At 39.7% G+C, this 7,352-nt stretch overlaps 1 long non-coding RNA gene across 1 annotated transcript; it reads left to right on the top strand.

Moving 5' to 3' along the window:
- Positions 1–1,105: 1,105 nt before the first annotated feature.
- LOC138064109 (uncharacterized) lies at positions 1,106–7,352 on the top strand. Its single transcript, XR_011137352.1, has 3 exons — positions 1,106–1,194; positions 1,476–1,554; positions 7,224–7,352. It is a non-coding gene; the product is annotated as an uncharacterized lncRNA (long non-coding RNA).

The following is a 7,352-nucleotide window of genomic DNA, read 5'->3' as shown; positions in this document are numbered from 1 at the left end:
TGCTCTAGTGCAATTGCTAGGGTATATAGACTACAGCCCAAAGTAATAATCCATAACTGGTCTTGAGAGGGGTCACTTGGAAACATCTGCATAGTTTCTGCTGGAAACATTTCAGCTGTTTTTTAGGAAGCCAAAACTCTCAGGCCTCATTCATTACAAGTCTTTCCTGACCTGGCTCTTCTCACTTAAACCCCTTCACTTCTGAGTTCAAGTTATCCCCTCAGTTCCTATATCCACTGAATATTTAATTTGGAGAGAAGTGGCACTGAAGCTAGGACAGTACTTAACACCCCCCCCCCAAAAAAAAAAAAAAGACTAGGGGCTAGCTGAAAACCTGCAGTTGCCTGCAGGTAACTGCAGTTACCAGTCATCCTGCTGCCAAGCTGTCTTGCCTTCCTCCAGGCATTGCCTCTTTTCAGAATTACAGCTTTGGCCATGAGTTTCTAAACTTTTTTTTTCATTCCACACTAAATGCTATTTTGCTTTTTTAAGGCAACTCATTTGGACAAGGCTTTTTCTCTTGTGCCTGGAAAGCATCTAGCACCATTTGAGCAGTACTGTATCACAAGGATTTAGTTGGATTTTACTAACAAAGCTGTCAAAGTGGCACCACCTTGTCTCAGCTCCTTCAGATGTTATGCAGCTTCTGAGCCCAAGAGGCTCCTCAGCCATGCCTGGATGGGGATGAGCAGTGCCTCAATGGCAGGCATTTTTTGTTCAGCAGCAATCAGCAGACTAGAGACGAACTGAAAGGACAGCTGTATGCACCTCATCGAGGGAGATGCAGGCTGTCAGAAATGAAGAAAGAACTTTCTATCTCTGTGTGTTTCTGAAGTGAGCCAACTAGTCTTAGGCCAAGTTCCCACTGAACAATCTTTTTGCACTGTATCTTATGGCATAGTTCTATTTTTTAAGTGAAAAGATGTTGAACACCCTGGGATCTTCCCCAGCGCACTCCACTGCTGTCCACGTTGCTGAGTCAAAAGCAGCTCTGTGCTCTCACACCTTACTCTTTCCACTGCCTCTGGCAGGGCAAACACAGCGCCAAGCCCAGCTACCAATAGCTGGGAAATTCACTCAGCATTTGACTTCTCCTTTGAGGCATTTCAGCCCTGCGGTAACTAACCCATCTGGATGCCAAGCCCTGTGCTTGCAGCCAGCACGTTTGTGGTGTCTTCAGCAAGGACGCACGGGGTACGTGTGCGTGGGCTGGGGGAAGGTTTCATTCTCCTTGGAAGCTCCCTCTCCAATTTTCCTCTTATAGCGCTTTTCCAGAACAACTTTTTTCAGCCTCTCAGTCCAATGCACCCGTTGTAAGCACAGCATTTCTCTCCTCAGGCAGAGGGAAGTGCACAGTGTTCTTCATCTGCTGTCTTCTACCATGGGCCAACCTCTACCACTTGGACCTCTGAGGGAGGCTGGGGGAAGGGGAGAAAATATTTTCTTTATCACACTGTGATTGTGTTTATCCCTAGGATATAACTGGAATTTCTTCCAGATCTTCACTAATTTTCAACTTTGGCATGTAAAAGTCTCATAAAACAACTGAAGATGGTAAGTAAAAAGGTGAGGGGAGGAGAATTTTATCAGAGGGGTTTGTTTTAAAATTAGTTTTATTAGGGAAAGTATTGCAGCAATCTAATTAGCAAAGATATTTCTCATGCCTACATAATCATTAGAAAGCTACATATTTTGGCCGCAGCCCTGTAGTTCCCAACTGTGGATTTCAGACTTTTTTTAGAAACAGTTTTTAATTGCTTTTTCTTTTCCATTTCTTGCAAGTAATACGAAGGGATTTACACTATCCTTAATACAAAATGTAAATGTCCTTATTTGCGACTAGGTTGAAAATTACAGGAGCACAACAGAAGTCAAATTCAATGGGAGAAAATCCTTGAGCAACTTTTATGATTGCGTGATCGATGGAGGTCTGAATGTCAATAACCTAAAGTGTTTGTTAACTTAATGCTGACGTCCAGATTCCTGCAGCCAAAATAACCATTACGTAAATCACTCAAAAAACAAAGCGAGGGAAAGAACCTATAGTGTTTTCCTGGTTAAAACAAATAGCATGCAGTAGAAGCTTACACAAAAGCAAAAATGAAAAAGCGAAGGTTAAATAAAGGTGTTTTTAGAAAATGCAAAATGACAAAGTTGATTACATAGCTATACTGTTACTTGATCTGTGAACCTGTACTAAAACCGAATTACATGTTTACACAAAACGTAATTTTACGTCCACAGACCTAGAAAGGTAGCATACAGAAGACAGAGTTGTACTATTACTTAATCTGTGAACCTAAACTAAAACTGAATTACATATTTACACAAAATGTGGTTTTGTGTCCACGAACCCAGAAAGGTAGCGTACAGAAGAGCTGCTAATGTAATTCTGCGTGTATACATCTAAATGTCACTGAAGGCTCCCAAAGAAAACTTCTCAGATTTTATACCATATTGAGCTCAGATATTCAGCAGTGAAATGCAGCTTCAGACTACCAAAAGTACATGTGATACTTCTGAGAAGAAGTTAAAGCACATATCTATCCCTAATCAGAACTAAAAGGAAAATTTGGACTACTGGAATGCACCCAGCTCTCCCCTGCGGATTTAACCTCATTTTTGATTACTTAAACTTCTCGGTGTAAAGAAATGTTTCCAACATGCCTTAATACACAAGACTCAGATGGATTAAGGAAGTAAAAAAGAATCAAAACTTTCCCTAAATAGGCACACACACAACCTAAAAGTTAACTCTAAAGTGGTTTACACAAATTCTAATAAAGCAGTTTGAACTACAGAAGGAAGCCTGTTACGTAAGGACATGACATGTTGAAGTGATGTGCTGCTACACTGCTGTCTGGGGGAACAGGGAAAGATTTGGCAAAATCGAGGACCAGCATTTAACATATTCTTAAAGATTTCATAGTCCTCCCCCTCACAGCTTATTTCTGTGCTTAATCTAGAAAATTTTGCTTTAACTAGAGAGTTTTTGCTGGCGTTGAAATAGGTTTCCCTAATACAATACTTTAATTTTTATTTTTCCATGCAAAACTGAACAGATTACTTTTTGTCCTTACCTAGTGAACAAGTAAAAGAACTGTTTACTCTCTTCTTGCCATTTTGGAAGTCTGCTATTATGTTATCAATAGTCCCGTAGTCTTCCCTTATAGAAACAAATTCAGTTGTTTAAATTTGTTGCCAGAAAGTCCTATTTTCCAAAACTTTTTTCCTGCTTCTCTGTTCTGGATTCACTTCAATTTACGTACTTCTTTAATAAAATGTGATTACAAAACTGGATGAAGTTTGAACACTTGATGAGGTCTTATCAATACAGAATAGAGTGGATTACATGTATAAATATATATATACCTCTCATGTTACATACAGAAGGATCTTGTTAATCCAGGTCAATATTAATTGTCTTTGTTAAAACTGCTTTGCATTGTTGACTCATTAACTTTCTAGTTGACTTCATTTTCCAGCTTCTTTGCAGAGCTGCTGTCGCCTAATCTGTTCTCCCAGTACCACCACGGGTTTTCATTAGTTATCTCATTTTTCCATTTAAGTATGGTGTCCAATATTTTTCTTTTTTGGATTTATTTTCACGGTTTTGTGTCATCACTCCAACATATTAGCCTCATCTTCAAAGTGCTTCCATCCTTATTTACTTTAATCTGAAGTATATATTCATGAAGCTGTTCCTTAGTCTATCACGGACATCCTTAACTTAAATGATTAGATTAGGTAGAATTAAACCATCTCCAGGAATAGAACTTGCAAAGTTTCCTTGAAATATGCCCCCAGTTTGACAAAGCCGCTGGTAATTACTCCTTGAATACAGTAATATCCCTATATTCCCATTGTCTCCATCGTATTTCCCTGGCTTTCTTATGACACTGTTCAAAACTTTTATTAAATCTGAGCTGTATCACAGCTACTGCTTCCGCTTTAACACTAAGCCAGTTATCCTGGAAAAGAGGAAACTGAACTGGTATGACACGTTTTGTTCTTGGCAAATCCACCTTGTTTTTAATCATCTTCTTATCTCTTACATGCGTTATTTTTCCCTAGATACTCCTTTGAATTTCTTCCAATAATATCCCACCAGTCTGTTTTAAATCCGTTTGGAGCTTCCTTTCATTCTTTAGAAATCTATTGTTTTTGTAGTCTCCTTTTAGTCAAATTATTGTCTGACCTCTGACTGAGTTGAATTTCAAACAAATTTAATTACTCTCGCTTATCTATTAACTTCCTCTGCCTCTACAGTAAAAATTTGCCACCGACACGTTCCCAGAACTTGCTGGATTGTCTGTGTCCTCATCTTTTGCTTTCCCAAAGTTCAGCCATCCGAACCTAAACTATGTCTTTACTGTGAGACTTTATCTGTTCTTTTCCCTTTTATTTTTACCTGAAAACATTGAACAGGTCTGCCTTCAGTCTCTTTCTGGACTTTAGAAGGATCATATACAATCTGAATGCATAGTTCAAAACCACCTCTCTGTTCTCACCCTCTCATGTACCTTTGTATATCAACGTTCCAGTATTCTTTAGCTATGTTATTGTCCAGCTAGATGACAATAATATATTTCCCTGTATATTGTGAAAAAGGGAAGAGGAAGAATTGAATTAAAGTGCAGTCTAAAGTCACAAAGAATATAGAAGAAAGCTGTAGGGATAAGACATTACTACATATATGTATATATATTTGTTGTTTTAAGAGAATCAATTAAGAAAGAATATCTTTTTTTGGAAAGAATGGAAGATTAAATCATAGTTTAAAATGAGCTATTAACTACTGGAAAACTTTTAAATGTTTATTTTGGAAAACTTTTTAAATGTGGAACATATGTAGTTTGATGACACAATCTGTAAGCCAGAAATTAACTAATACAAAGTATATTTCTCAGTTACATTTCTTCCATTTTCTCTAATTTTGTCATTATGCATCAGGAATGACACAAGTAAACTAGCACCACAAGTTGCAGGCATCTGGGAAAATCTTTGATCTGAAAGAATGTGGTCAGTCCAGTACCCGTTTGGAAGGAAATCTAAGATATTTCTGAGGGAAAAAAAAAAGGAGTACAGAAGAGCAGCCAGCTGCTAGAAGAACTTACAAAAAGATCAGATTATCTCAGTGTAAAAGAATTTCTGAAGATAGGTAAGGACCAACACGGCTTAATAAAGAACTCTCTAACGAGTTTCAAATGCAAAAGAAATTGTACAAAAAGTGAGAACCAGGTTCAGCAGCCATGGCTACTGATAAATAGTCTGAATTCATAAAATCAGAAAAGCTAGCAGACAAAGCTAGACGCAACTAGTTTATTCCTTCAAGTGAAGCACTGGGGAAGGAAACGTAAGACAGGCATCTCTTTCCCATCCTTCCCAATAGCTTCCCGTCCCAGGGAAGGACGCGAAGCCACTCTGCAATCAAAGAAAGAGGTCAAAAGAAAGCCAGGAGAGAGGGAGTCAGATGTTTATGGGAAGCGGCAGAGCTGGAACTCCACTCCCTGCTCCCTGGGATGTATCTGCTTCTTATATCTACTGCTCAGTGCTGAAACAAACCGTGACAGTCGCAGGACCAGACACTCACATCCCCCACCCTTCTCTCTGAGGGTTTTAGCATGCCAGGAGGGTAGAGCATCTGAGCACGTACAGTCTGGCAAGTAGAGGCACTCTGCTGGGGCTGGGGTTCAGTTTCCTTACTCTGAAAAACAGCTTCGATCAGGTCTTTCCCCTTCCCAAGGAAGACTTTTCATCCTAAGTCCACCATGCCAAAGGCAGGAGCCATTAATACCTACAAGTGTGTCAAAGTTCAGCTTTTCAGGCTTGTCCTCCGTGTCAAATGTCTCTGTACGTAAGTCTAAATATCAGCACAGGTTTAAATGAGACCTATGTGCATATCACCCTGCAACAAGCACTTCTGAGCATGTATCAGCACCTAACTATAAAAACTTAGGAAACTTTCAGGGCAAGCAGAAACATACCTGCGTGGTTAGGCAATGCTGGAAATGAGGACACAGAGTTGTTGTCTTGGACCTACGTATCAAGGTATAGGATGGGCAGAATTTAGGCACACTGCAAGCTCAAGGAGTCAAAGTTCACATTTAAAGAGGAAGATGGTAGTTTACTCTATGGGTGTGGATGGCCTAGGGCAGGTCTAAATAGAGAATAATGACAAATAATGACCTCTGTCTTGAGATGTGGACGAGTTGATATATTTCAAAGCCAAAGGCAATCTCTCTTCTTTGTATCCTGAATGTGCAGAGACCTGTTGTATGTGCATTGTGAAGGAAAAAAGATAAGAGGCAAAGTGCTTAATAGTTCCTGCAAGAAGTAAGCTGAGAGTGCAAAGGCCTTCAGCATTAGCTTACACCTTTCCTAGGAAAAGCATAGGTTTATTCCCGGACAAAAAAGGAAAAGTACCTCTATATGTAAATTAAGTAAGTAACTTGTTTCCAGTTTAAGCAGTCATCAGCTGGCCAATGTTTGTGGAAAAGCTTTCTTTCTCAACTGAAGCCAGGAAAGCAATACAGAGATACCATGTGAGAACATATGGCATGTTTTCATGTTTTATCTCCTTGTAGCCAAATTGCGGCTAGCCCAATAATAGGAAAGATAGATGCGAAAAACTTCAAGGTGGAGACTGGATATGCAGTCAGAAACGGCCTGGGACAAGGAGTCACAGGCTATAGCAGGGGGGACAGGATAGGTAGGTAGAAGTAGTCAGGCAAGGCGCAAGCAGAAAAAGGTAACACTACAATCCAGCATTTTGAATGCCACTATTTTTTGTGCCCACCAGCAATATCATGGTGTACACTGCAGTATCGTTTCTCTAATTCACCTCCTCCAGCTCCCTTTGACCCATGCCTGGCTTGATTAACATAAACCTTACCATTGCCTTATACATGCCTCTCAGTTCAAGTGTCAGCAGGCTTCTGCATAGCTTCGCACTCACTGATGGTGCAAATGGATATCAGTCTGAGAGGAAATATTTAATGTTTTAGCAGTTTGGCTTCATTTTTAGTAAAGGAAAAGCTCTCTTAGGAAAACACACACAAAAGTTCTGTGTTTAAACAACACGAATAAGATTGCAAAAGCAAGCCTTCTGAAATTAGGCAATAGAAGAATTGAGGTTGAAGGCTGAACACCATCCCTTCGTTCAGACACATTATGATACATTCCTTAAATTTATTGTATTTTTTCCCTACCTTGCATGGCAGAGGATGGACCAAGCCGTGGAGGTGAATCAGGCCTCCACTATAAGGGTTCATGAGGGGATTGCCTTCTCATTCGCTGCAAAAATTGCTGGCAAGGGATACAGCAGGGTTTGGAAGAAAAGAAAGAAGAAA

The sequence above is a fragment of the Struthio camelus genome, chromosome 1 (assembly GCF_040807025.1).
Source record: "Struthio camelus isolate bStrCam1 chromosome 1, bStrCam1.hap1, whole genome shotgun sequence".
NCBI classification, from domain to species: domain Eukaryota; kingdom Metazoa; phylum Chordata; class Aves; order Struthioniformes; family Struthionidae; genus Struthio; species Struthio camelus.
The sequence above is the reverse complement of the archived record's forward strand: the minus strand, read 5'-3'. Positions and strand labels throughout refer to the sequence as shown.